Below are 22327 nucleotides of genomic sequence, written 5' to 3'. Positions count from 1 at the left end.
CTTATCTTGCATTCTTCTACCTGGATTACAGGGATTGCAGGCATTGTACCTTGTCTGCATTAGTTGTCATTCATATAAAGGAAGAGGTTGGCCTGGACTCTCATCCAAAATTCACTTACCCACAATGCCCCAGGGACCACATTTTCCAACATCACACAGGCTTTCCCTGGACTGTCTATCTTTTGGGAAGAAACCCTGCCTCCCTCTGCCTGTGTTTTGAGTACCTAACTTTTCCATTTTCCAAGCACTCTTTCTATTTAGGAAGGTAACAGGGATTACTATAGTATTTACCTCTTAGATTTACACTAAGAATTAAACGGGGCAATATAAGTAAAGAATAATCTGGGGTTGAGGGGACGACGCGTGCTGTGTTCAGAGGGAGCATGGCTCTCAGAGGCAAGGGAAAGAAGACAGGGAGTGAGGAAGCTTGGGAGATGCAGCTGCAGAGTTAAGGCCGCATGGAGTTTTGTAGCCTTCATTAGCCTAAGAGCAGTGGGAAATTACTGAAGTGTTTTCAGCAGGAAATAAGATGGTATCGTCAGGCTGGGTTGCATGGAAAAACAAGTTAGACCCGGGACAGGGAGCCCGTGGTGATGCAGAGTGAAATTCTGCCCGTTCTCCCCACCAGCTCAGAGTCTGCTATCCAACCTTGAACTCCCAGGCCCTTAGGAAGCAGATGTGGCGAAGAAGAGGAGAGAGCTGCAGTTTCTGGAGAGGAAAGGAGGCCCAAGATTGTAGAGTTCCCAAGCAGAGCAGCTGAACTAAGCAGAACTCCATGAAAACAGCTGGAATGTCACCTTTTACCCCTGATAAGAGAGAGAATCCTTGAAATCTAACTCAGGGAAAGGCCCCATCTAACCGCCCTCATCCTGGAGATTATGAAACTGAGAACTAAAGCGATCATGTGACAAGTCCACAGTGATCCGGCTTTTCCGGAACCTGGGTCTGGAAGCGTAGAACCGGTGCATAATAGTCTCAACCACAGTATCTTCGCGCATGGAAGCATCGCTCTCTCCCTCTCTGGACCATAGAATCAGCCTTCTCCCGTCCCCCACAAACCAGCCAGCACCGTCTCCGGAAAACAAAACTTCATCATCCTGAAAATCATCCTGAAAGCAAGAGAAACGTCTGGTTTTACAAACAAGTTACAAAAAGCAGAGGCATGTGGATCTCTGCCTTTAGATGCACCCTACCTTTCAGAAATGCATTCAGTAATGTTATGGTGACAATGATCCTCCAAAAGTCCAGAGTAGAAAGCAAAACACGGGCGAGAAAAAGCCTGGGAACATTCTGTTTTAAGGGACCCATATACGATAAATCGGCCTACAGGTAAATGTGTGTGTGTGTGGGGGGGGGGGGGGGTTGCTTCTGTGATTACGTGTTTTCTTTAAAAACAGCATAAAACAGAACCAGCTTTTAAGCAGCCACAACAGAATGACTCCATTTACAGAGGTCCCACCATTTACAACCTTTGGGAAATTGCCAGAGATGAGTCCTCGGCCTGTGTCCGCCGCCTCCACTTGGCCCGTGTTGTGCGGAGCAGGTGCTCGCTCACTGGGCTCTAGTTCACGTGCACGCACTTAGCCTGCTTCCTGGGCTCCCCATCTACCCAGGGCCTCACTCACTCCATCTCGCGCTGAGTCCCACTGGGCACCTGACAAGTCGGACCCGCGCTGCCCTCGGAGAGCTTAGATGGCACCAACAGTGAAAGTACAAGGGAAAAGGGACAGGACCGCAAAGGGGCCGGGACAAAGCCCTTGGCGGCTGGGGGCTGGGTCCCGAGACGGGGCAGAGGAGGCGGCCTGGAGGCTCCGTGCGGGCGCAGCAGACGGTGCTGCAGCCTCCACTCCAGCCCGACGCCCGCAGCCTCCCCAGTTCTGGGCCCGCAGGCCCGTCTCCCTGTGGCCCCCCAGCCCCGTCCGTCGGGGGAGGGGGGGCTCGTCCAACCCCGGGGCCGCTCCGGCCTCGGCCGCCCGCGGAGGGGCCAGGGCCTGGCGGAGCAGCGGTGGGCACGGCCGGCGGGCGGCGGACGCACCTGGTTGGGCTGCCGGCGGCGACGGAGCGGCGGCGGCGATGCCCGGGGCAGGCTCGCAGCCCAGCCTGCAGGTCGGGGCCTCCGCGCAGCCTGTGACCGTGACCGCGGCCCGGCCCCTGCGCGGCGGGCGGAAGGCGGGAAGGCGGGAAGGCGGGCCGCGGGGCGCCGGGCGGGGCTGGCGGCGGCGGGACGGAGGCCGGGCGCACCTCTAGCACAGCCCGGGGCGGGGCACAGCTGGGGATCGGGGAGCCTGAGGGAGGGCCACGGGGCGCCCTAGGGCGCCTCACCTTTGGGTCCTGAGCCCCGTGGCCTTGCTTCCCTGGGGGAGGGGGGGCGAAGGGGACGCGCGTGGCCCTCAGACCCTGCGGTGCGCACGGCTCCTGCGCGCGGTGCTGCGGCCGCAGGTCGCTCTGTGCTTCACGGAGCGGCGGTGCAGGCAGGGAAGGGGGGCTGGGAAGCTGAAAGGCACCCGAGAAGGTTTTGGTGGCGCTGAGCCTGGCGCATGGTGCCCGGAACTGCACGCCTTGTGAGCTGCCAAACGCCCGCCCAGGGAAGCGGTCATTGCACCGTTACTTTCCCATCCTGCGGGCGGGCGCGGGGTAGTTAGACGGCGGAGATGAAAGGCGAAGGAGAGGAACCGGACCAAGAGATCGGGAAGAGCCATTTCTCTTTAGCTTGTGCATTCCTTACAGGAAGTGCCCCAGGAGAGAGGATGCTCAACTGATTACCCAACAGTTTATCTCAGCCAGTCACCCGCACGGGTGGTCAGAGTGTGCGCACGTATTTCAAAGGGTTATGTTTTGATAAGTTTGCATTCCTTTGGTTTAACACTCTTTTCTAAAATTCTTTATTGTTGAAAGCATTACACAGGTCCCCCTTTCCCCCATTGTCCTCTCCCAGCCTGCCCCGCCCCCAGCCCCGGCCTTCACCCCCCCCCCCCATTGTGTATGTTCATTGGTTATGCGTATACGCATACAAGTTCTTTGGTTGATCTCTTATTACAAACAGTTATCTTTGAGAAACACGAGCAATCCAGGTCTCTCCGCTCAACCAAAAAAAACAAATCTTTTAATTTAAAAAGAAAAACCATATGCTTTTTGGGGGGTGGGGGGACAGGTAAGGGAGCACAAAGCATGCAATGTCCATTCATCTGCATACACATAACCTCAGTTAACAGCTCTCTAAACTTTTAGTAACCCTGTTGCCCACCGAGTCACGTATGAGCTCTGAGGCAGTCAAGGTTCCAGGAAGTTCTTCTCAATGTGACCAGGGCCCACCTTCCCAGGCTCATCTGTGGTGCTCAGCCAGCTCCATGGAATTGCTTTTCCTCAAACTATCCGGAGTGAAGGCCAAGCTTTCATTATTTCCTATCTTTAAGGACTGTCAGTTTCTTAAGACATTAAAAACCTGCTAGAAAAATTTTTTAAAAAGACAAAATAATCTACAAGTCCCAGTGTTTATTATGAGCACACAAGGATACAAATATAAGCTTACTGTTGATTTGTTTTTCTTTTCCTTTCTCAATTTTTACTCTCACTTTCGATATTCATCTCATCATGGACCCGTAAAGACTGTTCATGGGTTGGTACTGGTAACCATACTTTCATTGGCACTGACTTGTTCTCTAAGTGTGTCTGAAGCTCTTCGACTTCTGTGGCTTTTCTCATGTTATTCCTTCAGTGCTGATCAAAGTTCTTCTCGCTCAGGGTTCAACTCATAACGCAATAAAAACAACAGCTTAACAATTATTGCATGTTTTATGCTAAGACTTCACATGCATTAACTGTGAATTCTTATCAACCCTATGAGGTAGGTGTCATTATTCATTATTATTACTACTAGAGGCCCAGTGCACAACATTTGTGCACTTGGGGGGTGGGGAGGGAAGGAGGGTCCCTCAGCCTGGCCTACACCCTCTTGCAGTCCGGGACCCCTTGGGGGATGTCCGCCTGCCAGGTTAGGCCTGCTTTCCCGCTCCCTTGAGCCCAGCTTCTGGCTGAGCAGCACTGCCCCGTGGGAGTGCACTGACCACCAGGGGGAAGCTCCTGCGTTGAGCATCTGCTCCCTGGTGGTCAGTGCACGTCATAGCGACCGTCGTTCCTCCATTCGGTCAAATTGCATATTAGCCTTTTATTATATAGGATTCCCACTTTACTAAAGAGGACATTGAGGGTTAGAGGGGTCAAATTATATACTAGTGAGGTACAATGTTAGCGTTCTGGACTGAACTGGCCTGACTCCAGGGCCCGTGCAGTCAGCCATGGTGCTGGGCTCTCCTCCACAAAGCCTCCCCACTTGCTTTCTGGTGGAAAGTGATCACATCTTACTTGAACCTCTCCCACAAGATTTCCCCCATTGTGTTTTATTCATGTCTGTCTCCCACACTAAGCTTTACGTTTCTGGGCACGGTGTCATTGCGTATCGCCACAGCGTCTCGTGCTGTTCTCTCCACCTCAGCATCACCCAGATCTCTCCAATTGACCATGCCCTCCACTATGCTCATAATACCACTGGAAACCAAGCTCACCCACCCCTTCGTGTTACACTATCTCTTGTGCTTACTTCATGTTACGTTATAATTATTTGTTTCTGTCTGCATCCCCTATGAGACCGCAGGCCACCGGCTATATTCACCTATCATACCAAAGATGTTTTTATTTATTTAATCAAACAAGCGCATCGAGGAGCCCTTTAAAGTAGGTATGATTTCATCACCGTTCACCCATGAGGAAACTGAGGCACAGAGAAGTTACTTGTAAGATGCTGGTAAGCAGCAGAATCAGCATTCCGAGCCAAGCAACCTGGCCCCAGAGTGGATTTCTGAACCACTTTGAGGTGCTGATTTTCCACTACCCCAGGTGTTCTTCCTGCTGAAGACAGTCATTTCCCGCTGCTCCTGGGCTAACGGTGAAACTGCTTGCGAAGGCCTACGCAACTCCATGTGGCCTTAACGCTGCAGCTGCATCTCCCAAGCTTCCTGGCTCCCTCCCGCACACTCCTGCCTTCGTTCCCTTGCTCCGAAGAGCCATGCTCCCTCTGAGCACAGCACATGCCGTTCCCTTGGCCTACAATGCTGTTCCCTCACCTTGTTCCTTCCTCAATCTCAAATTACCCTTCAGATTTTAGCTGAGGAAGACCTTCCTAGACGAGTCCATATCCTATGAAAAGGATTTTTAGTTCTTAACATAATTATCATTTTGCTTTTTATTTACGTGAATATTTGAATAAGGCAAGTCTCCCCTTTCAGCACTGTAAGCTCCATGGCGGCAGGGACTGTATTTGCTCCCCTTTATGCCCTTAGCACTAAACAGTATCTGACATGTAGTAGGCAGCGAGTGAGGAAACATTCACTGAATGAACAAAGAAATAAATGGTGTTCACGGTGTTATGAAAATATAGGAGGGGCACAGTGTGGTGCTGGTATATATTTACCAACCAGTTTGAGGGTTTTTCAAAGCCCTGGTTTGTACCATTTGCCAATGTCTGTGATGTAAAGACTCACACTGTGGCCAGTTTTGAGATGCCAACACAAAGGCACGCATTGCTGGAGCTGGAAAGCACTGCGAGCCACCGGCTTTGAGAGCCTGGACCAGCTGGCTCCAGCACGCCACTGGGAGGGCAGAAGGTGGCACACAGAGCCCAGGCAAGCAGCCCGGAGGTCTCAGCTGAGATATGAAGTATGAATCAAAGGCAGATTAGGGAGGCAGCAACGTGCGTGGAACAAACAATTGGCCAGGCGGGTGGGGGTTGGAGAAAGAAGAGGAGAAAGTTCGATAGCACTGATGTGCACATTTGTAAAAAAGAGCCTTGTAACTCTTGAAAAGAGGTCCAGACTTTATTCTGTGGGAAACACGGGGCTGACTGGCTTTGCTCCAGCTGCCTTTGTCCAATGGATTGGGCACCGTGCAGCCACCAGAGAGGAGATGCTGGTGAACAGAACGAGGATAGAGATGTAGAGAAAGTGCAGACAACGTGAAAGGAAGCCTGGCAGGAGGTGTTTCATGTGGAGATTTGGGCAAAAGAGCAGCCTGGCAGTGAGCAGGTCCAAGGCAAACCCTAGTTGCAGGAGGCAGGACCTCATGCCTCGGGGAATGGAACCAACACAAGGCAGTGCCCACCCAGGATATGAGGGGCAGACTTGACTGCAAGCATAGGCCTTAGAAACAGGGAGACCTGGGCTTGGGTTCTGGTTTAGCCGCTTTCTAGTCGTGACTGGTCGGTTATACTCTCTGGGTTTTCAGTTTTCTTCTCAGCTAAAAAAAAGATGGTATAATAAAAACACCTCCCCTGATCATTCTGATGATAAAATGAGATAAGCTATGCCAAAGTAACTGACAGTGTGTGGTGCATACTAGGTATACAATAAGCATTTTTTAAAAATTTAACAGGAAAACAAAAGGAAATAAATCAGACACTTCTTGGTTTACAAGTATTGTCTTCAAATCTGAATATGTGTTCCCTTGGGGAACCAACCAGAAGGGGCACGTGACCACTAATACCATCCAAACTGAGATTCTCCAAGAGTGACAGGGGAGACCAATTACACTAGGACAACAGGTATACACTGCAGTGTGTGGTCATATCAGTGCTCAAGGCCTTTCCAGGACACAGAGACAGGCATGGAGAATTTTCAGGCACCAGTTTCAAGATTCAGAGCCTCAAAGATCAATTATATTGCCTCCTCCCCAAAATTGATTTTCTTGAAAGGTGTCTTTATAATTGCCTTTCTTCCACTTTCCAAAAGAAAGAGTTCCTCTTACACATCCCACACCTCTCTAAAATGCATTGCCCGGAGGAGAGAGATGACCCAGAAGCCAAACCAAGGAGATTTGGTCACTCCTTTCATCAGAGTTCCATAAATGTGACCCTCATTTTATCTCCAGAAAATTCATTTCCAGTATCTTACATTTATGTTTAATAAGTAATTATTAAATGTGTAATATATTTACATTTTAATAAATAATGTACTACTGGGAATTATAATTTAATTCAGAGAAAACCACACTCTAGCAGCCTATGTCAGTGGAGGTTCCTGTAAGAGGGCTAAGCCCTATAGAAAATTATTTGAGTAACTCTTATCGCCATTATTCCAAGGATGGTCCAAAGCTATACTCTTCTAGATAAAAAGGAGAAAAGCTAATCTATTGCCACAATGATGTTGTAGGAGTTCTTTATATATTCTGGATATGAGCCCCTTATCAGATATGTGATTAGCAAATATTTTCTCCTCTTCTATGTGCGTAGATTATAACATCTTCTACCAACAACAGGAACAGTCACTGGGCCTCTATGGCAGAAGGCATCTCACCAGAGATCCGAAGATTCATTTCTTTTCTTAGATGAGCCTAGAGCACTTTGCCTACTACAGGTGTTACAGTCAAGCTAACTGCTTACTGGTCTTCTAGGCAACACGAAAATGACAAGCAAAGTGGATCCTAGTGGACATTGGTGTAGCGGGTAGAGACAGTGCCATAGCAAGAAACTCTAGGATGTCTTATGGAGTCATCGGACAATGTCTTTGGAGTCATCCTTCTGCATGTTAGGAATAATCTAGCACACAGAATATGTGTGTCCTGGGCATGTCAAGTGTGTCCACTCCCTGGTTTTGGTATAGGTAATGGGTGCAGTTTTGCCCATCATGCATCCACTCTCCCTTTTTCTGATAACAGCTCTTTGCTGCCTTCTAGGCATCCTCTGCTCTCCCTTTCCACAGGATTTGGGTGCAGTTGTGTTCATCTCCACTAGATCCGGGATAACCACAAAGAGTCTGCCATTTTCTGGACCATGTGATTGGTTTATGAATAGACATAGCTTAAACTCATCTGGAGTCTACCTTAAAATTTAATACAGACACTGAAAGAGATAGGATGGACTCCTCCACACTCCTATATTTGAAAATCCCTCTCTTAGCCCTAGAAAGGTCATATGTGATGGGAGAAAAAAAAGTGTAGCTAAACTAAAGAGGGAGGCAGAGCTGAGCAGACACCAGATGGAAAACACTGGCATCATTTAAACCCCAAGATTTTAGTTCTTTGCATGTGAAGCTAGAGTTGCCCCTTTCAGCTATATGCACCAATAAATTCCTTTTCTTACATTTAAGCTTATTTCAGTTAGAGTTTCTGTTATTTGCTTCCCAAAAAAAGTCCTGGCTGACACAGTGCCTACCTTGGTTTGGTTGCCCTGAGAGCTCCCCCATCACCCATTGGCTAAGGTTGCTGAGGAGCTATAAACAGCTCCTACATTTACGCCCCAGTGGTTCAGAAAATTGCTCCCGGTTCCACTTCGTACTTTCCACTCTAAACCCTCTTGCGCTGCTTTCTTATCTGTACTTCTGTCCTGTGGTCCAGTACCTGGATCTCTTTGGATTGACACTTCATGGTACATTGAGCCTTGCTTCTACTTCAGAGATCACCCTGAATGTGGTTCCTCCCAAAACCTGGGCCGCACTCTTTTAATTCCATGGGCCAGTGTCTCAACCTCTGCACCCAGCCCAGGACCATGGAGCCAGAAATCTCTCCATGCGCAAACCACTGAGTTCTTTGGTCTCCTTCAGTGGGCCCTGTCGCAAATCTTTCAGGTCCCCTTAATGCATGCTTACGTTCTTTTGATGTTGTCCTTGGCTTTAACTGATGTTATTCAGGAAACCTAAAGGTCAAAACCTCCTCTCTCTAGCCCACCCAAATATTCAGACTATTTCCCTTAGATTTTATAATAGGGATTTTTTTTATGAGAAAAGATAAGAAAGAATAAGCTTTTATAAAAAGGTTAGTCATTCAAATAAGGAAGTCTTAAAAATCCGCATCACACAAGGCACTCTGGCTACACAAAGAATATAAGGCTTCCAGCCTTACAGGAGTGTTCCTATAATGGGCTCTATTGTGTCTCCTCAAATTCACGTGTTAGAGTCCTAATCCGTGGAACCTCAGACTGTGACTGGGTTGGGAGGTAGAATTTTTAAAGAGGTGATTAAGTTAAAAGGAGGCCCTTAGTGTGGGCCTGATCCAACATGACCGGTGTCCTTCCTGGAAGATCTCAGGACACGAATACACAGAGGGAGAGAATGTGAGCACCAAGGGAGGTGACAGCCACCTACAAGCGAAGAGGAGAGGCCTCAGGAGAAACCAGCCCTACGGACACCTTGACCTTGAACTCCTGGCCTCCGGAAAGCTGAGGAAATAAATATCTGTTGTTTAAGCTGCCCGGTGGCTGGTGCTCTGTTTTGGTAGCCCTAGAAAATGAATAGGGTCCCTACTAATGATTCACAAAACGGCATTTCTCCTCACCAAATCCTTTGGGGATCTTTCCCTGGTTCTCTCTCAAAAATTCCCCCCAGAAGAGAAACCCATGGTACTTGTGGAATTACTACCAAGCACGTTCTCATTCAGCCAATAACTAAGGAATGGACTGGGGGGTCTCAGTCATTGGTGGGAGAGGATGTCAGTAGTGCAGTGCGTACCAGTAATTTTTTTTCCTCCAAGGTTAATCATGGTCCCTCTGCCTCCTTTGCTTTCCAATCCTCTCTCCTTCCCAAACAATCTGTGCAAACGTCATTAGATGGACCTGAGCACATAGAGTGTGTGCATACGGGGGTGGTGGTAAGCCGTGGTGGCTGAACAGGGACTGAAGCCTGAGTGGGAGGGGGCGGGTAGGCACACAAAGGCTAAGGCTGGCACCAGGTGGCCTGGCCCAGGAAGGGTGAGGAGGGCATTTATGTAGAGGGACTGCCTGGTGAGAAGGTGAAAGCTGAGTGGGGTAAGGTGAGTCTCCATGTGGAAGGGTGACCCTGTGGGGGGTGTCATAGCCAGAGCAAGGGGAGCATGTCCCTCCCCCACATTGAGACATAAAGTGTGAGGAGAGAGAGGAAGATGCCCATATGGCAGGTGGCTCAATAGTGTCAGGAGATGAGAGAGGGGAGGAAGGCATCTATGTTGGGGGTGGGATGCTGGTGTGGTTTGTTGGCTTCCAGTAGGGTGAGGTGGATGCCACATAGAAGGGTGGTGTGGTGTGAAGTGGCGAATTTTGAGCTGGGTGAATAGGGCATCCACACGGTAGGTGGGTCCAATGTGGGGTGTTGGAGTCCAAGTGGTGTAAAGAGGGAAGAAGAGAGATTGTTTACCTAGAGGTGGATTAATTAGAGAAGCAAATATGTTCAGAACCATGAGAGGTAGGTGCCTCCTTGTTGAAGATGGAAATTAAAATTATGGAAAGGGGAAAAGTAGAATGAACCCTGTGGTATTGGATTAGAATTATGGATGATAGTTGCCGGAAACCGGTCCATCCTTGCTGCTTGACACAGTCGCTGCAGGAAAGAAACATCTGCACAGCATATGTTTCAAGGGACCTGGCGTATATAGCATACTGTTCTTAATATGTTTGCTCCCCTTAGCGCTGTGTGTTTTAACCAAGGTCACCTCTCCGAGAAAGGTTGTTTCCCCAGGTAGGAATTTTTCCCTGAAGTCAGGGAGGGGATGAAACTCCTTAACTAAGTGCCAGGCGGGTAGTTAATCACTTTAACTACAAACAATCATGCTTAAGCTACATAATCTTTACTCCCTGGAATGGAGATAAGAAACGCCCTAACCTTTGTAATAGAAATTGACAGGATTAAAATCAACTGGTATAAATACGGATGTAACAAGACAATAAACAGCAGAACCTCTCTGGAGATCGAGACCAGAACTTGGCTGGAGATCCTGGCTAGGCTGCTGATCAACTGAACGCTGTCTCCGTGTCATTCCTTCTTCGCCGACTCCGTCTACGCCTTTGGGAACCCCTGGACCTGCTGGGGTTGGACCCCGGCAGATAGTGTGAACACAATTTTCAAAATAGATAGAGGATGGATGGATGGATAGATAGATAGATAAAGAAAAATAAAGTGAAAGTGTACACACGCACATATGCACTTCCCTACTTCTGTGCACAAAGAAGGATCTGGGAGCAGGGACCCTGAAAGAGCAATGAGCATAACGAGTGCCTAGACTTTGGTTTCTAAACCCTATTCTCCACTCAAAGACACCACGGATCCTTGGATAAATGTCTGATTCCAGAGCTGGTCTAGGGAAAGTACAAGGTAAGCTTGAAACCTCTTTTTGTGCCAAAAAGTAAAAGAGTGATCAAAGAATTTAGAGACATGTCTCATCAAATGGATACAGAAGCCAGCTTGAAGGGACTCCCAGTAGCCAAAATTGGAACGATATGAGCACAAAAATAAATGGAGTAACAGATTATGATCCATTAAATAAAATAAAAATCTATGTGTCTATAGTGATGTAAATCAATAAATAACAAGTGGAACATATAAGAAATAGTGTAAGATATTTACTCAGTCTTAAAGGAGCTGCCCATAAGATACTAATTACAAAAGGGAAAATGCCTGTGTGGCAGATATCCCCTTAGTCAATGATCGATGTTAACATCATCAGTAATGGGGAAAATCTAAATCCTAAGTCCCCTGGTGGGATGAAATGAGGAGACGATAGCATCAGTTCTGTGATATTTTTGTCAAAGAGGCAGCCTGAATCTAATCATGAAAACACATCAGACAGATCTAAATGAAGGGACATTCTACCAAATAATCTCCACAAATGTCAAGGTCATGAAAGTCAAGGAAAAGTTGAAAACTGTTCTGTATCAAAGGAGAGTAAGGAGACACGACGCCCAAAAATCAAACACATGATTACAGACCAGATCCTTCACCCAGAGGCCAGCACTGGGGCTGCTGGAGAGAGCAGTAGGGATGCTCACCGTTAACTTCCTGACTGTGGTTCTTCTGTAAGAGAACGTCTGTTGCAGGAAATACACACTTACATGTCTGGATGTGATGGGGCGCCATGGCAGCAACTTACTCTCACATGCTTCAGGAATGAAAAACAAGTTACTTATACTGCAACTTTTCTATAAATTTGGGGTTGTTTCCAAATTTAAAAAAAAGGGTCAGGGATGCAGGACAACTGGCCCAGCCTCTTCAACAAACCTGTGTCGTGAAAGCAAGCACAGAGTAGAAGCTATGGGACTGAAGCAGATGCAAATGTGGTCCCAGGGGAGATTCAAATTTGGATAAACAGCAATAAAGCCCGTTTTGGAGACAATTGTGTAATGTAAATATGGCTTATTACCAGATGAGATAAATGTGTTGAAATGGAAAAGTGGAGATCATTGACTAGAAAAGAAAAAAAAGCAGGTAATAGTAGTATGTGTCCTGTGATCTCGTTTTGTGCAACAAAGAGAAATACAAAGGAAGCTCTAACCTCAGCACTGGTCCTCATGAGTGTCAGGAATGCTTGTCTATTCTCTAAGTTTTGCTTGTCTTTATTTTTTAATGTACAATAATGCACATGCTCTGTGTTTGTAGTAATAGAAGATCATTTTTTAAAGTAAAATTTAAATAACAGAAGTAGGGGAAGGAGCCAATGGGGTCAGTCTTCATGACCTTGAATAGCACACTTTAATTACCTGGGACATGTTGATGCTACAGAAGACATTTGGACCAACTCCCAGAAGCCTCCCCTCATCTCTGGCATAAGGCCACTCTGCTACACGTGTCTGAGAGGTGTGAATGGAGGTATCGGTTCACTTTAACACCATATAGAAATGCCTGCTAGCTCACCTGGAAAATAGGGACGAATACCCTGTCTTAGAAGATTACTAGGAGTATTAACTGAGTTAATATATTCGTAAAATGTTGAATAAATTATGAATAGATACCAATAGCACCTCACTTATACAAATACAATATTTGTGATCAACTCTGCTTTGGATTAATAAAGAGAATAAAAGAAACAGATATAGCCTCCCAGTTCAGATTGGAATTTGGTATTTATTTTAATTCATAATGTACCTTCTGTATGCTAGGAACTATTCTAAGTGCTTTACAAATAATACATTTTAAATCACCATAATAATCCTATGAGGAGGGTAATCCTATTACCTTCCCCATTTTATAGGTGGAGGAAGTGAGCCACAGAGAGGTTAGTTAACTTGTGTAAAGTCACACAGCTAGTAAGAGGCAGGAACAGGATCAAACTAGGTAGTGCAAGCTCTCAACCTCAACTGATACAGTCTCTCACTACCACATAACCAAGTACAGGAGAAGACTCCAAGTTATGGACCGGTTACTTTCCAAAAGTTCGCTTTGTAAGCTCGTGTTTCAAGTTCCAATCATTTCCCGCCAAAACAATATTGCAAAGTAGGTTTGGTTCCTAGGCCAAGCTATTTAAATAGGTCATTAAACTCACAACATCACTGACTCAGAACTATAGTCTCAAGACCAGTATCCCTCTGGGCAGAGGATGGTAAATGGGCTACATCTTCCCATCCAGTTCCAATCAATGACTGTGCTGCACGGATGCTGTCTAGAGCAGATTCTGAAGTTGGCCTTAGCAGAAGGGTGTATACAGGGTCCATTAATGGTGTTTGCCATGATGGAAGTGAGGCCCCCAAACCAGGCATTGGCCCTCTCTGTTCCAGACCCTTTAAACCCTGACAGTGAGCTGTAAGCTAAGGCTTATGGCCATGTCTCCGAACACTTCATCTTGAGTCCTGAGGGGCCCAGGGAGTCAGGAAGGGGGACAGGGCAAGGACTCTGAGAACAAAGATAGGAGTAGAAACTGCGCTCTTCATGGTTTCTGTGACAGTGTGTGTGTGTGGTGATGGGGGGGAGGGGGGGAAGCTGGGCAAGTCAGTGGCGTGGACTCCTCTGATAGGGGGACAACAGCTGTTCAGAAATTATAGGTAACTTGTAAGTTGAGTATCCCTGTGTCAGCAATGCTGGCCAAGCCCCTCCTCAAAGTTGCAAACATCACCCCAATGCACCCCACGCCAGCAGCATACCGAAGGCAAGGTTTTGACATCTTCTCTCGTGGCATTTCAAGTTGTCAGAAAGGTTAAATGACTCCTGGCAGGTCACAAAGTGGGATTAGAGCAGCAGTCAGGAGCCATACATAAAAGCCATGTCAGACAGAATGAAATGAGTACACGTGACCCAGCGCGATGATCCCACAAACCACCAGCTTACGCGCAGGACTAGTAGAGTCAGGTTTGGGATGGGTGGGCCCTTGCTCATTCTGATGAGGTTTTCAGAGAGACATTAGAATGCGAACTAGATGCCGCTTGGGCTTTGCAGAGGACTTATTTCCCACGACAAAGTAGAAAAAATAATTACATAAAGCGAAGAGGGAGTCCCAAGCGAGGCAGCATTGGAGCGAGCACTGGAACCCCGCAGGCCCCCGAAATGTCATGTCAGCTTTCGAAGGCATGTCACAGTTGCTGCAGGAGCACCGCTGGAGGAAAGCCAAGTGGCTTTAGAAGCAGCCCGGTCCCTTAGACATAGATGACACTGCCAAGAACAAAATAAAAAAGAGCCGTTGCCTAGCGTGGCATCTGGGTCCGGCGGCTGCCAAATCATATCCATTAGCCATGCCAAAGAGATCGGCAGAGAAAGTCCCCGTGAGGGGCCCAGTGGCTCAGCAAGCTGGGACATCGCCTGTGATCTAGGCCAGCAGTGGGTCCCCTGCTCCAGGGCCTGCTGGGATTGCCGGGCAACTGGAAGCGAGTGAGAAGAAAGTTTCAGTTCCTGCCTCCTTGTTCATAAAGTGGGCACTCCACTCAGAGAGAGAGAGAGAGAGAGAGAGAGAGGATTAGAGAGACAGAGACAAGGAGAGACAGAAGGCACTGAAAAGCAATGACAGAATGAATGAGAACATTTTGCCCACACTGGCCACAATGACCAGAAGATAGGGTGAACACGATGAGATGAACTAGAAGGAGGGATGGGGAGAAAGAAAAGCCTCTGGCCATTTCCTAATCTCTCCCCCAAGGCTGACAGGGACCCGCACAAGGACTGCAACCCGCCTGGAAGGAAGAGCAGGCAGCCTCCTCGGGTGGGGGCAAAGGAAGTGAAGCAAATCTCGGGGAGGTGGGCCAAGCCCGGCAGACGCCCTTCTCTCACCTGCACAGCGGCCGTGGGCTTCTCTTCCATTCAGATCGTTGCAAGAAAACAGATGGCTGCAGAGGCCTGGGTTTTAAATTTATGAATGGAAATTTGAACAGATGTTAGCAATCAAGATGGCATATAAGAATTTTTTTTCATACCATGTTTACAGCCAGCCTCCTTCACAGAAATGGGAAAGAGGCTCATAGAAAGGGTAGTTTTTGATCTGCGGGACAGCATGGATCCAGCACGGGGATTAAGTGGCACAATAACGGAAATATTGAAAGAACAAAGGGAGAAAAACTATACGCTCCCTGGGTGAATGCTAAATGTTTATCTAAAAACGATAGCATGTATCGGTAGGAAAACCATGAACCCATCAGAGCACTTTCTGTGTTAAGTAGGTGAAGTTCAAGTCCAAGGTTTTAACAGAGATCTGTGAACACCGACTTATTTGAATTCTGCTTAGACTTTTGACATGCCAGAGACCATTTGTTTGGTTTGGTTTGGCGGAAGGTCCCGGACTCGTGGGGCCTTACTACATTTCAGAGAGGAATTAAGGGGCAGGTAAGAGACCTGGGGATGCGTGCATACATCCAGCGCTGAGAACTGGGCTAGGCAGTCACGGCCGGTGGGGGGTGGCAAGACAAATTCAACCTGATCTGGGACCTCCACACATTTAGAACCGAAGGCAAAATTGGGTGCTTATAACACAAGGCTGGGACCAGGTATGTGGTGAAGTCTGTAGGCGTGAAGGGAAAGGAGTGAGGTTGAGGGGGACTGGACAAGCACAGTGACCCCTGACATCCTAAGAAGGACAGAGTCTAGAGCTTGTGCCCACCTGGGAGACGAGCATATTATAATGCGCTGTCAGTAAACCATTGATTAGGTTTCCAGACTTGGTGGCCACCTGGGCACTCCAGAACCTGGTCACCTCTCACCACGCCCACCTGCCGTGATTGTCTCTGTCCTTGAAAACTGCCATAGCCTTTCACCTGCTGTGTTTTTGCCCACATCCACCACCCAACAATCTATTCTCAACACAATAACAAAGCACTCCCTTTGAGTACGCAGTGGTTCTCCAAGTGGGGTCCCTGGGCCAGCAGCAGCAGCTGCACCTGGGGACAGTGTTGGAAATGCCAATTCTCGGGCTCTCCCCACCTATAGAATCAGACACTCTGAGGGCGGGGCCCAGAAATCTGTTTTAAGAAGTGCTCCCAGGGATTCGGATGCTTGCTAAGGTTTAAGGATGAATTTTAAGCAAAGGCCAGGTAATGTCACTCCTCAAAATCCTGCAACAGCACTCCGGGGTCATTACAAGGTCGGCTATAAGGACGTACATGTACCATCTGGCCCAGGGATCCTTCACTTACTGCCCACCTTTCTAATCTCCAGCTCACTTGCTTTTTGGCTACACTCAAGGCCTTGGCACTTGCTGTTTCTTCTACCTGCAAAGCCTCCCAGCTCCCCTGACCCTCCTCATCCACAATGACTGAATCCCTCACCACCTTCAAGCCTCTGCTCAAATGTCACCTTCTCACTGATATATTACATACTTATTGTCTGTCTCTTCGCACTTGAATATAAGTTCCTTGAGAGCAAGGACGTTGGGTTGGCTCCTGTATTCCCAGAGCCTGGGCCTGGGCCTGGTATACAGTGAGCGCCTGGGGAATGTTTGGGGGGCAATGAGTAAATGAACCTGTATTGAAATTCTACCAGATGCCAGATATCGTGCGAAGTGCATCACCTCACTAAATGTGCATCGCTGAATTCCCACAAGCCAATGCAGTGCAGCATGTCAGTATCTTTACCTTACATGTGAAAAAATAAGCGGAGTTAAAAAAAAAAAAAAAGTAACATAGTCAAAAGAGGAAAGGACTGAAATGGGTTGTAAGAAAAGGAAGCTTTCTAGGAGCCCCCAGCTCTGGGTCGGACACGGAGCCAAGTCTACCTACATTTTGTACCATCTGTATGCTTTTCCTTGCACCCGGTCTGGACAGAGGAAGTCCAACTTTCCTCTGGAATTGGCCTACGCAGAGTATCATTAAGGGGCCAAAAGCCCTGCTTACAGTAACCCCAGAACAAGGCTATGAGCAGAAGAACTGCTGTTTGGTTTGCTATTTTTTTTTTATTAAACACAGATAATAGAGATACTTCCTAAATATTCAAGTAGTTCTTCCTCCTGGGCCCAATCACTTAAGATATATAAAAAAGACAGTTCATGCTGTATGTTATTAATGACCTGGCAGAAGTGGATACTTTAACATGCTTATTAATTTGCTCAAAAATGAGCCCTCTATGATACATTATGGAGATTTCCCCCCTTTGCACTTAAAATTGTTTCCTGCTAAGCATCTGCTAACATGAAAATCCAGTCCTGTGAGCAGAGCTAAGGAGTGAATCTAGTAATGAAATGGCTCATCGACAAAGACAGACTGCTAGAAGGCAGACCCAGGGCCATCCGCCGTCTCTATCTACTTACCTCTGCAGACCTTCTCCTGAGGTCCCACGGCTTTTAGTTTCATCTGCATGCTGTTCACCCCTGTGTCATCAGTGGGGGATCCAGGAAGGGAAATGGAACCCATGCCGGTGATGCCTAGAGGGAATTTAGTCCAGGGAATTACTTACAAAGATGCTGGGGAAGCTGGAAGGGCAAACTGGGGAGGGTGAGCTAGCCCAGGGCAGAGCATCAGCAGGAAGCTGCTATCTCCCTCAGGCTGGAGAGGCAAAGCGGTTTGGAAAGTGAGTTTTATGAGAGTTTAGGAACCGTGGGAGCTGGGAGCTGGCAGGAGAGTCTGTCCACTGGGAATCCAAACCACAGAGGAGACTCATTAATGCTAGAGAAGCTGCCCACAGAGGGAGAGGGGAAAGTACTCTGGCTTCTCCCTTCCTCCTGACCTTTAGCCTTTCTTCTACCAGTACTTTCTATTGGCCAAAGTTTCTCGGAAGCCATTGGCAAAGAAGCTTGGGAAATGTAGTTCGCATGGGTCATCCCTCTCCCCACTCTAACTTCTACACAGAGAAGAGCAGGTAGGAGTAGGAAATAATTCAGCATTCCAACAGGCAAGGGATGGACACTACTTCTCAATTAATGCCTCCCGTTCAGACCTCTTCTCTGAGCTCCAGATTCTTTCTTTCAGTTGTTCACCTGTTCACCTGGGTGCCTATAGTCCAAATTTAATTGTCCCAATTGGAACTCACCCATGTTGCCCCTCTTGAGAGGTAAGTCACCAAGCTCAGCCAAAAATATGGGTGTCATCTTTGCTTCCTTTCTTTCCTTACTCCTTCCAACCTTTTAGTAAGACCTGTTGCTCCTACCTCCAAAGCAGTTCCTCCAGTCCTTGCCTTCTTTGCTATCACCACCCGAGGCCAAGCCAGCACCATTCTCCCAAAGTAACAATAACGGCTTCCTAACTGGCCATGCTACCCCACTGTCTCCTTATAAGGCACCTGCCAGTGGTCAGTTCTTGATCTTGGAGATCAAGTGTAAGGAGTCAGGAGTTTATTCTAAGTGTTATAGGAGCCATTGAAGGGAGTAACATAAAATCATTTATATGGTAAAGATCAGCCTCGCTTCCTTTGTTCCCTTATAAAACACATAAGGGAACAAAAAAATAAGGCAATTACACTCCTCAGCCCATCACCCCACCTCTTGTACCCCTGTCCCTTGTTCAGCAGCCACCGGCCTTACATTCCTCCAACATGCCAGGACCCTCCCCTGGTTAGGGCTTCCCACAGCCTGGAATGCTCGTCCTGGTTTTAGCACAACTAGCTCCACATCGTCCAGCTTCCCCACCTCAGAGATCCCTTCTGACCAGGATGTAGTAGTTACAGCTGGTCACACATATCCCATCTCTCTCCTCTGGGCACAAAGTAGGATGGCACTTCAAGAACCCGGGAAGGTAGGTGTGGCCACATGAATTGCTTTGGCCAATAAAATGTGGGTGGGAGTGACATGTCACTACTGGGTGGAACCCTTAAGAGCCACTGTGTGCTTCACCACTATTTTCCCTCCACCACAGTGACGGGCAGCGTTCAGGATAGTGGCTGCTCCATCAGCCTGAGTCCTGGGCAGAGGGTGACGATTATTCAGAGATCTGCCAACCCACGACACGTTGCCTGAGCAAGAAGTCAGCCTTTGCCATTGTAAGTTGCTGAGACTTTAAGATGGTTACTGCAGCGTGCCCAGCCCATCTGGGCTGGCAGAGTCCTCAGTCCCTGGCATTAGCCTGCACCATGGCCATCATGGAAATCACCCCTGACTGGTAATTCCCACTGGTTTTATTTATTGCCTTTCTTTCCACTATGCACCCCTCTCAAACCCCATGAGAGCAGGGCTCTATCTACTTAGTGCACTCACCTACCCCCGAAACCCCCCAGCTTCTAGAAGAGGGCTCCAGGCAGAGCCAGTAGGCAAATATCTGTTGGTTAAACCTCTGATGCCTTGCACATAACGCATCTGTTGCTTGAATGCTATTTTGCCAAGGCACCTGGAATGAGTTAGTCTGCGCTCAGTACATCTGAACACCAGAAGCCTAAAGCTTCACGCTGCCACTTGGGTTACACCCTTCCAGCTAACTCCTAGGTCACCACGTTGCTCCCAAAGCGACCACGATTCCTTGGTCAGAAAAGGCCCTGCTAAATAGCACATGCAGCAGAGAAACAAAAAAGGAATGAAAGCTTTGAACCAAAAACATAAGCATGAAGTCACCCAGAGTTAGGTGGGAGGGACAAAATTCATGTTAATGCTGTTTTTACCACTAAATGGCAAACAGTTGTTCTATCCTTTTTAAAGTTTTCTATGCCAGCAAAATCTAATTCCCCAGAAATGGCCAAATCTCAAATTTCACTATTGTAATAAAATATTAGCACTAAAAAAACTCTAGTGTTTACTCAACTGTTTTTATCATCTGGCTTGATTCCTTTTCATGAGAAACCTCCTAGGGCAAGGGAGGGGAACATTTGGCCCGCGGGCCACATAAGGCCCAAGAAATCATTTGGTCTGGCATGCCAATGCATTAAGGGTGAGTTCATTAAATGTCTGACCAAAGATAGCAGGCTAATTTTTAAGTTGATAATTTTGTATGGCCCATGAATAATGTTATTATAAGTATCCAAATGGCCCTTGGCAGAAAAAAGGTTCCCCACCCATCCTAGGGCAACCAGAATAAGGGGATTATGTTCTACATATTTAGCTTAGTCTCCTAAACCCTATAGAAAGAGACTGCATCCTCAATAAGCAGGTGCATTTTGTCTAACTTGCAAAAAAGAAGTGTATCACAGCCCTAACTGGTTTGGCTCAGTGGATAGACCACTGGCCTGCGGACTGAAGGGTCCCACGTTCGATTCTGGTCAAGGGCATGTACCTTGGTTGCGGGCACATCCCCAGCAGGGGGTGTGCAGAAGGCAGCAGATCGATGTTTCTCTCCTATCGATGTTTCTAGCTCTCTATCCCTCTCCCTTCCTCTCTGTAAAAAAAATCAATAAAACGTATTTTTTTTTTTTTAAACAGAAGTGTATCACAAAGATACCAATGCACTCAACATTGGATCTGAAACTATCAACTTTTAACATTAATAGGTGGCAAAGTCTGCAAACTTGTCCAACCCACATTCAGTTTGATTAACCAGGTCCCCATTCACCTGCGGTTGAAACTTAAAATTAAAAAAAAGTGAGCTCACCCCATGTCCCCCCATCTGCTGAAAATGGGAGTTTCAATTCTGCAGGTCTCCCGAACACAAGGCCAGTCGCACAAAGGAAACGGTTTACATGTGGTTAAGAAAACAGGACATTTTCATATTGGCTGTCATACTTAAGAGTGGACCAAACTTTTCCTGAACTCGGTAATCATCACTAACACTTTCTATAGCGCTATTTGTTGCATCTTAAAAGTAAGACAAGAAAGCTCAGCATAAAATACACAGTGGAAGAGAACTGGATATCCGTGTATACAATGGTTTTTACTTCCAGCGTGACAGACTTTATTTTGGCACTTGAACAAATATTTTGCTTTACAGCAGTGACAAAATATTTGCTAGAAATGTTCTCTTCCTGGCATAGATTTCCCCAGCAGTTGTTATTCTACAAACTGACTTCCACTAGGCCCTGCGCTGGGAGAGGTAAGCTCACTAGATCCTTCGCCTTGAACCGAGAGGCACTGTGCAGCTTTAGAAGCTGCTATCACTGCCTTTTAATCCCTCCAGAGCAGACTGATTCTGCAAGTGGCGGGCAGGAATTTGAGAATTCGGGCCACTAAGATTTAAGTGAACACGGTTCCAAGTGTTGCTTTACATTTTTTTTTTTTTTAAAGAAATGAGCCCTGTGGCAATTCCAGGGAATTGTTCTCTAAATGAAGTATTCATATTTATTAAAAGTAAATTCTGTTGTCAAGGTTACTGTTTTTGCCGTCTTCTCCCTATTCTGGCAGCCCGCAATGTAAGAGAAAATAAATGGTAAAGTAGAAAAAGAAAATGTTTCCTTAGAAAAAAGTACCCAGGCAGGGGACTCCTACTTCCGTCTCCCCCGCAGACATCACTGCTGGCTGCAGTGTCAACCCCAAGCAGCAGAGGCCTCCCTTTCATACCCAGCCTCCCGCCCTTCTCTCCTTCCCGATGGTGTAAATGATGGCGGTCCATTTATTAGGGCTTCACTTAGGCTGCAGGAGAGAATCGGAGCACAGTTTCAAAGGTGAATCAACCTATCAAACTAAATCTCAGCACTAGCCGGTTTGGCTCAGTGGACGGAGCGTCGGCAGGTGGACTGAAGGGGCCCTGGGCTCCATTCAGGTCAAGGGCACATACCTCGGTGGAAGGTGCAATCCCTGGCAATCCCCGGCCCTGGTCTGGGCGCGTGCAGGAGGCAACCAATCGATGTTTCTCTCCCCCTCCCTTCCACTCTCTCTCTCTAAAAAAACCACAAAAACAAACAAAAAAAAAAACAAATCAATGGGAAAATATCAAGAGAGGATTAACAAGAAAAATGAAATCTCAGATACCAACGTCAAGAAAGCTCCCTTCAGTTCTTTGGAGTTTATAGCCCTAAAAACTGTTTGCAAAAGCAGGCATCTGTCTCCATATTGCCAGCAGCTATCCTGTAAAGGTTGCAAACTTCAGCTCCCATCTTGGCAGCCTTCTAATATCCACGCCCCAACACACACAGGATGATACCTTCAGATTTCCTCTGGCCCATCGGGAGGCGAATCTAACAGCCTCGATGAGGACCTCTCGCGTTGTGACTTAGATGCTGTGGATCACTCAGAAATCAATCCCACATCATCCCTGAGAGCAGACCGTCATTAGCCACGGGGAGATGTACATTTGATCGAAATGTGCAAAATTTATAACAGTGACATTTTCCATTATGAG

The 22327-nt window shown here is 47.3% G+C and overlaps 1 protein-coding gene across 1 annotated transcript in view; it reads right to left on the bottom strand.

The window, feature by feature from the left end:
* Positions 1–2447, bottom strand: part of CPQ (carboxypeptidase Q) — a 342845-nt gene extending 340398 nt beyond the window's left edge. The window contains exon 1 of the mRNA XM_081111618.1: positions 2036–2447. The gene's annotated coding sequence lies outside the window, so the exon portion shown is untranslated. The remainder of the gene's footprint in view (positions 1–2035) is intronic.
* Positions 2448–22327: the final 19880 nt, after the last annotated feature.

The sequence above is a fragment of the Myotis nattereri genome (assembly GCF_964212035.1).
Source record: "Myotis nattereri genome assembly, chromosome: 17".
In the NCBI taxonomy this organism is placed as follows: Eukaryota; Metazoa; Chordata; class Mammalia; order Chiroptera; family Vespertilionidae; genus Myotis; species Myotis nattereri.
Note: the sequence above shows the minus strand (reverse complement) of the source record. Positions and strands in the feature narration are given on the sequence as shown.